Raw genomic sequence first — 9500 nt, 5'->3', positions numbered from 1 at the left:
GGCAAAATAGGCTCACGAGACCAACACTAGGCAAAGAAGGCCCACGAGACCGACAGGATGAGCAGCGCCACCTATAGACCAATTAATTGTATAGGGTGTCCAGATAATGGCATAAGGAAGATATGAAAAGATGGAAAAAGGAGAGTTGCTAGGGGATTACCCCGTCAATTGCCCTCCCTCACCCCCTGAACTGTTCAAGATCTTTGTGTTTGCGTGTGTGAGTGTTTGAGAAGAGATAAACAAAATTCCGTAACAGTGCATGAGATGTTTCAACATTAATTTCGAAAATGCCAAAACACTCTTATCTCCCTTTCCGCAAAACACATAACGGTATACACCTTCTTACAAAAAAAAAAAAAGTGATGTGGAAATTCAAATCAACCAACTAAAAAGATAGCCAGCTGTGAAATGAAGTTTGAAAAAAAATGCATATATAACATATATATATGTTTCAGTGCACACCTGCTTTGTCATGATATAGAGGGGGAGTAGTCATCTGCGAAGGTGTTGACTTTCACAGAAATAATAATTAGTAATTGTCTATTAAGGTAGCGTTAAGGATTCGGGAAAAGAAGATGCATCCATGAAAATAGCCATTCTATTTCTTGAAAAATGTACCGTTTTGAGGAGAATAATTTTACAAACACAAGTCACAATTTTATTTACAAAAAAGAAAAAAATTGGTAACAATGTCGCTCCCCGCAGCATGACAGATCTGCCCCCTAAAAGCCACAAGTGCTGTAGAAATACATACTTGATAGTTGATATGTAGATTGTGCTGTTCAATTAGTTACAATCTCTCGCTCGATATCGTGACGAAATTGCACCAGCCAGTATGTAATTTTCCCCTTCATGGAGCACCCTAAGGGACATTATTTGTAATTGACATGTACATGGCGCTGTTCATCTTGTCGGTCTTGAGAGCCTTCTTTGCCTAGTGTCGGTCTCGTGAGTCTTCTTTACCTAGTGTCGGTCTCGTGGGCCTTCTTTGCCTAGTGTCGGTCTCGTAGCCTTCCTTACCTAATAGTGTCGGTCTCGTGGGCCTTCTTTGCCTAGTTTGCCTAGTGTCGGTCTCGTGAGCCTTCTTTGCCTAGTGTCGGTCTCGTGGGCTTTCTTTGCCTAGTGTCGGTCTCGTGAGCCTTCTTTACCTAGTGTCGGTCTCGTGGGCCTTCTTTGCCTAGTGTCGGTCTCGTGAGCCTTCTTTACCTAGCGTCGGTCTCGTGGGCCTTCTTTTTCCTAGTGTCGGTCTCGTGAGCCTCTTTTGCGTACTGTCGGTCTCGTGAGCTTTTATTGTGTAGTGTCGGTCTCGTGGGCTTTCTTTGCTTAGTGTTGGTCTCGTGAGCCTTTTGTGCGTAGTGTCGAACTCATGGGCTGTATGACTCGTGAGCCGTGTAACTCATGGGCTGTATGACTCATGAACCTATTTTTGATGTCGGTCTCGTGGACGCGTATGACTCGTGGGTGTCGGTCTCGTGGGATGACCCCTTATCAATTAGCAGCAATAAACTTCACTGTTTATCATGCTAACAGACCATTTGACTGCAAGCCAGTCGACAATGGTCGATGATATGCGGAATAAGAATCATATTCACATATTCCCCAATGAAAAAAACTATGAAGACTGATAACTTAAAAAAGATGTGATAATGTATAGATTTTGATAGCTTTATTTTTGTTTAAAATTTGTAATTATTTTGGGTATCTGAATTTCCAATTGAGAAATCAAGCAAACAGGAGTTTCAATGCAGTACAGTTTTGGGCTGCTATGCAATTAAAATGCACGTTATTATTATCATGATTAATGTTACAAGATATATTCATCCCTTTGCATCATTTTGAGGTATTTGAGATTAAAGCTGCTGAAAAATATTTTAATGATAATTCTGATCTTCAAAAACATCTTGTTATGTTTATGTAGCGAGTGCGGTATCATTGAAACGACATTATTTTTCTCAGTGTATTCGGTGTTGACCTCACTTAAAAAAAAATGAGAATAGAGTTTATTTATTTTTGCATTCAAACTAGTCGTAATTAATAATTCCTCTTCATTGAAAGAATTAACAGAATACTTTAAAAGCGCTGAATGTAGGTATAAAAGGAAATCAGTAAACAGTCCAATTCCTCCCTATTGTTATGAACACATTAGAGAAGCATATTTGTATGTAAATATGGTGGAAGTATGTCATGTCCATAGAACTTTGGATTATGATTATGATATATAATCATACAGAGAGAGATAAAGATATGTGTGCACTTGTGTGTTCCGTGCTTATGAGTTTGTCTGAGGCGTGGTGATCATCTCTAGTGTTCACATATTCTATTTCTATTTGTATACTTTGATGGTGGTACCACAGGAAACGGCAAACGACGCGGACTGCAGCGACTGGCGAAATGTATGGCACGAGCGATATGCGACGATATTAAATCCGCAGCTCAGCGAAGTCACCCTGCTCACGTACCACGTCGTCGCGGAGAACGGGCAGCGTTGGTATGCCGGGTTCAACAAAAGAGGGCGCCCTATCGCTTGGAATCGTCAGAGACAGTCACCGTCACGGCAGACTTGCTTTCAGAAAGAGACGAGGCTAGTCGGATGAATGAAACAGAAGTAACCCTATGTCTGCTTTGAGTGCAGATTAACGCAGAAGACCCCATAGCGTTGTACACACCGTCCAAAGTCCATGACACAGACAGGGTTAATACCAAAGGTCCTCTGACAGCCTTGCCAAGATTATAGATACCATATCTATCTTTATATTTTTGCTGATAAATGCGACATTTTCTATCATTAAAGACGCAAAAATACAAGGGGCAGGCATAGAAAGTCTGCTAGTCATTCTGTGGTGGTAGTTAGCAATGTACGCCTGTGTACCTTGGTAAAGTAAGAGGAATCGATAATGTGTTGAAGGTCATAATGCATATTTTAAAAAAAGGAAAATGATGTTCGGAATCTGACATTTGAGTTCTTTATGAAGAAAGGGTTTAAACGTAAAATACATATCAGTGAACAATAATCTTTGATTGTAAGAACTAAAATAATTTATATTTTCACATTACGTTGCCCAATAAAATCATAGCCTTATGTGAAGCTCTCGGAGGAAAACACTTGAAAAGCTTTTTACAGTATGGCTGGTCCATCAATTATGTCATGTATATCATAGACATCTTATGCTTCATTACCATGTATACATTTAAGGTATATATTAGCCTCCATGTACAGAATAAGAGTTATCGTTACGAGATTTTAAGAGTAAAAATTGTTAGAGCTATATAAGCATGTGTCTTATCGTCATTAAAGGAGGACAGTGTATTTGGCAATGTTTAAAAGGCGATTATAGTTTGAGACTGTTAATACCGCAGTTTCTTTTGCTGTAGTGGTTTTGTTCCTGATTGCCTAGCTATCTTTTGCATCAGGTGAATGCCATATTTTTACCTCTCTTTTTTTTTTTGCATCTATTATTTTTTCTATTCATGTCCAGCAAGTGTTTGTGAATCTCTTTACTGACATTTTGCTATTACGTTCGTAACTATTTAATTTGTGTACGTCCGAGCTCCCAAGTCCATTTCAAAGTCGCATGTATGCCTCTTTATGGATATGTATCTATTTATGCTAGTCATATATCAAGAGCATGATAATGAGATTGAAGGCTGCTTGAATATTCTGGTAGACATTTTATGTTTTCCCCAGAAAATCACATTTAAACATTACTTGTCTATATTGTAACGTGCTCTATTGCCTCTTTCATCCGTATAACTCCCAAGACCTTCTTTTTTATTGTTTGTTTGTTTATGTAACGTAGTTCTTCCCGAAAATTATATATTCAGTGTTGAAAGGAGTTTGAAAGCATTATATCTTAACCCTGGCAGTCGTCTTAGCCCTTTATGAAACGTAACAACAGTTGTATGAAGACTCCGATGAGTGTCAGTGGCAATGTGTGCGCATGCGTAACTCTGATTTTGTATGCGTGCGCACGCGTAACTTTGATCTTGTATTGGTCGCATTGCTACCAAAGTCAGAGCACGGAAGAAGAGACCAGCATAAGATTAAGAATAAATATGAACCAAAGGCGTTTGAACGCTGCTTAGACTGTCTCGTTTGTGTAGCTTATTTGTGTTAAATTTCTTGAGATATTAGAAGTAATATTGATTGAAAGTATATCATTCGGCAGGGCTGCATGCTAACCCAATTTTTCTACTGGTCCAACTTGTCTGTCGGACCAGGAGGTACCCAGTTTTTCCATTTTCTACTGGTCAATTCCTGAAAAAAAAAGCTGACTGGTCTCACTTTGATTTTACTGGTCCCAGACCGTCGGACCAGTGCCAGTGTGCAGCGTGATTGTATGGGTAGGACTGCGTGCGTGTGTAGTATTTAAAAAGCGACGATTCCGGCTGACATCACACCTATATAATAGCATGCATTTATGCTATAGTATTTATGATAAAAATTATGACTTGTCGCGAAAAGGAAGAAGGGTTTGCCACATGGGGTTGATCTGATGGTATAACTTTATGTTTTTCGGCGATAGTGATTAAAGACATAATGAATATACGAATCGATGATTACGCTGTATTGATCCAAGCGTACGTTTTTAATGAGGCAACGAACAATGTTACAGCTGGGCTGGTAGTATCAAATCCACAAGTGGACCCAGTTCGCGGCTTACGAGGGAATACTTAAAAGGCACCAGGGAAAACGACCACTTGCACGGAAGTTGTTTGTTTGTTTGTTTGTTTGCATGTTTGTTTATTTGTTCTAAATAACGAGTTTGAGATGATGATATTATAATATGTTTCCCACATAACGTGAACAGTTTACATAGTATAGTATAGGAAACTAATTACGCTAACTTTTACAGATCAGCATCATCAGAGCACAACGCGCCCCTCACAGCACTGTACACCTTACATCAATGGCGACACATTTATATGTCGTAAGTTTATCTAGGGCCATCTTCCTAGTCAGACTCTGCTATGAAGTTGGTACCTTGCATTTCCAATTTCATATATATATATATATATATATATATATATATATATATACATACGTACATACATACATATAATAAAAGATGACAAAGTAGGGTAGTAATGCATTTCAGTCCAACAGTGCTATTTATTCAAACCAAATTTGGTTTGAATAGATAGCACTGTTGGACTAAAATGCATTACTACCCTACTTCGTCATGTTTCTCCACCGATATACCAACACGCAGACTACAAAAGTCATTATATATATATATATATATATATATATATATATATATATATATATGTATATATATATATATTATATATATATTATATATATTATATGTGTGTGTGTGTGTGCGTGTGTGTGCGTGTGTTGCTTCTTCTTTACTAGTTGTGCAAATTGTCGGAATAAATTAATGAAATAAAATGAATGAAACATATTGGACTATACATATATATTTCTCTCTCTTTAAACTTAATTTGGAGTGTTCCTTGTCGTACACTGTACGATGACATTGTTTTATATTTCCCTTTATATGTTTTCTTTATACGATCGTATATACTCCATGACGTGTATTAATGTGTTGGAACAATTCATATAATTCATGACATATTGTAATTGTTTCATATTTTTATTGTATTGAAAACGGAATGCAGAAATAAAACTGAATTGAACTGATAAACTGAACACGCAACTCGTATACACTCGCACGCACTGACGTAAACTCACAGGCTTCTATTCATAACCGGGAGCTGTTTCAGTAGCCCGTTGGATTAGCAAATGGCATATAAATGATATAATAATATCTTTATGAAAGGCATACATGTACCTTAAAAATTTTATCCCAGTGGTTTACTTGATTGACTCTGATGTAAGTTCCGGGTAATATCTGACCGTAGGAGCTGCAAACTGTAATATTACTGAAAACGAACAGCTCTGCATGCTTGTTCCCAGTACACTTAAAATTCACTCAGAATGTAATCTCCATTACCTGTTGGGAGTCCGGATTTATACCTGCCAGTCAATTACCAGTTTAGCGAAATTATCAGATTAAGCGTTTCCCGCCCGGGAATATTTAGGGACCAACAAAGTAGCTTTTTCACAATCATCGTAAATAACGACAAGGAATATGCCACCTGAAGACTGATTAGGGATTTCGGATCACAACCCACTTAGTTCGCGGATGAATAAATAAACCAATAGGAAATCATAGAATTATGCATCTGGATGATACGAATTCGGGTCGAAATTGTTGATTTATCAAATTTTCATCAGTCTCCGTTCCTGTTTCTTGCCTCAGACTAAACGAAATAAGATTATGACTCTATTTCTGTCTCTTCTTTGGAATTGCAGAGAGCGGCACGTAGCTGTGGCTTATCCTTCTCACTCTTTTGGACAATATTGGCATTTCACATTTCGTTTTCTGCCTTCTGATAACCGTCATCCCCAATTATATTAACCCATTCCATACTGAATTCTTAAATCCCCATATACTTATCTAACACATATAGGTAACCAAGTTCCCGTAGAGGAATGGTATTTTTCCCAAGACTATGCAAAAAGGGATTTTCAGTTAGCATAAGACTTAATATTTTCTGTCGCAGCTTCATCTCAACTTGAAATAGTGAATTAAAAAAATTTATTTAATGTCGTTTGATGTATTTTTATATCAATCTTCATTCAATGATGTGCATTTTATTGCTAGGTATAACATTAGAGGATTGTAACTGGAAAAAACTTTTGTTCTGTTTCGTTTATTTATGTTAAGTGTATAATAGCCATATCTAATTGCCATAGATGTGTTGCATAATATCATATTCTAATTCTGAATTTAAATGTATATGTATTGTTGTTCATACAATATGATTGTTTGAATTTTAGCTATATATCCATTGTGCTTACTGTTAATTATGTATATTATGTGGACCCCTATGGAAACCAGCTTTACTGATCAGGGTGTTCCACCCCGTGATGTGGAAAAAATTCCATCAACCAACCAATCAATCAATCAATCAATCAATCAATCAATCAATCAATCAATCAATCAATCAATCAATCAATCAATCAATCAATCAATCAATCAATCAATCAATCAATCAATCAGGTCAGCAAACATACATCACAGTTGTACCATTTCGATGTTTCTGTCATTTACTGCGTAGTAACACTGATGAACGTCGTGGAAATTTTCACTCTGCTGTAGATATAGTGATTATTGAAATGTGTAGTACAGCTCATGACGATTTGATGGGACAGAGACGATTTATGTTTGTTCATCTTGAAACAACAACTTGTGACTTGTGAAGGGATGACAATCATCATCTACATACGGAAGAAAAAGATTAAAAACTGGCAAGATAAGGTGTCACATGTCTTTATTGGTATATGTCACAGAAATGGTAAGAAACCATGCACACGGTCGAGTAGTTGCGACTACTTTGCACAATGCAACAAAGCCATTTAAAATGATCGCTATGTTTTTGCGTATAATAAATAGTATAAATAACTTCTTACAATATGATTATTTACATTACTTGTACTATGTAGTGAAATGTCGAGATGAAAACCATGTAAAATGGACAGAATTTCAGATTCAAAAGAGTATTTAGGATTCTGAGTAGCAAACATTGTATCATTGCCAAATGCACAGTAGAATTACTTAGCATATTCACATGACAATTATGACTTGAAAATCCCACTCGGAATCTGACGTACAAGGTAATAATGATAATGAATAATAAATGGAATAATGATTCACAAAATCATAGTGAAATTCAGCGACATTTCAGACTAATTTAAAGGCGATAATATTTTGAAATGAATACTTAATATTTCAAGCACGCAACACACTCAGAAAGTGGAGAAGCAACCCGTCAAATCGTGCATGTGCAACTCCATGCGGAGGAAATCGCCACAGAGAAAAAAAAAATTCTCGATAAAGATATGGAGTACAAAATTTAAAGAAGAACTTTTTGTTCATTATACATGCCCAAAACTAACGGATAGAATACGCAGACAATCATATCAAGGTATAATGCAGTGGCGGATCGAGGGGGGGGGGGGGGGGGGCGCACCGGGCGCTCTTGATTCTTTTTATTAAAACAAAAGAAATAAAAAGAAAAATGGTGGGGGTGCGTGTGCCCCCCCCCCCCCCCCCATCATTTTGCAAAGGCGCCTCCCCTTTACGGAATTCCTGAATCCACCCCTGTAACGCAGTAACGTACTTTCTGTCCTTTGTTTTTAGATGTTCAGAAACACGGTACTGATGTAGAAAAAAGACACTTTTTTAACACTGTGTGCATTTACACACGGGAACGCCACACCACAAAATAAATTGGTAAATAAATAGATAAATTATCATACGCCTATGGCATTCTAATACGTGCTGAAGGAACTCATGTATCAGTAGAAAACTCATACCTGGAGTACCCATTTTAATTTTACTTTACAAACAATTTAGTACTGATAACTTGTATGTTTGCCAGTTTAATGCTTGCATTAAAAGAAAAAAAAACCACCCTTTTCCACAATGCATAGCGTCTTTATCTATAGAGTTCAATGCTACACCAAAATTTCGACAGTTCAGCGTGGAATCAGGTAACTCGTATTGTGATTGTCAAACGCATTCATAGATGAGAGTAAAAAAAATGATGGACTACGGGTCTTAATCCTCCCGTAACACTCCAACCCCGCTAGGAAGAGAATTAATATTCTGAGGAAGATAATTTCAACGGAATCAGTCCAATCAAAGCAACACACGTGCATTCTTTTTTAAATGAGACAGTCCATACATCAAGCAGGTTACTGCAGACTGCATATCAGTAAAGTCTTCTAACACGACCAGCCATCGCAGACCCGACTATTTTTTTTTAAAATCTCATTATAGTCACGTGGCCACAATACCGCGTGCGCGGTAAATGAGTTTGGCTTGCACACGTATAGAGAGCAAAATACGATCACAGTTGAGGTAGTATGAAGGAAATTGTGTTACTGGGGAAGTCGACTGACATAGATGCTAAAGATTTTGAGCAAAATATACGAAAGGAAATCTTGTCCGCGAAGAAAATATCATTTTACTGTTATTCTTCTTGCATAATATCACATCTGTGACGTCATAGACACATGACCAAAGATAGATAGAATAATGACGAGCTCATTAACACTTTCATTTGCGGCAGCTGGTAACCACTTGCAATCAGAAGAGTTCAATGTTAATGGTATTTCAGACCAGCGATCCTGGGAAACATTTGAATGCCAAGCTGGCTGACTTACCGACGTCTATAGAATATGGTCCTAACTTTCACATTAATGGCGCGAAATACTCGTAAGTGGTCATGTCCAAACAAATGTATCTGTTATAATTCTCAATCTGCTTCAATATGCTTTATATAACCATGCTTGTATAAACAGGGTTATCCTTACATCACGATATTGCTGTCCTTTAGGCTAATTATGTTTATGATGTACAAGTGATGCATTTATCTCATATTATGGTTCACAAGAAAAGAAAAAACTCAAACTAATATTCGCA

This window comes from Diadema antillarum, unplaced genomic scaffold, assembly GCF_040938485.1.
Source record: "Diadema antillarum isolate AM-2024a unplaced genomic scaffold, OU_Dant_1.0 scf00000092, whole genome shotgun sequence".
NCBI classification, from domain to species: domain Eukaryota; kingdom Metazoa; phylum Echinodermata; class Echinoidea; order Diadematoida; family Diadematidae; genus Diadema; species Diadema antillarum.
The sequence above is the reverse complement of the archived record's forward strand: the minus strand, read 5'-3'. Positions refer to the sequence as shown.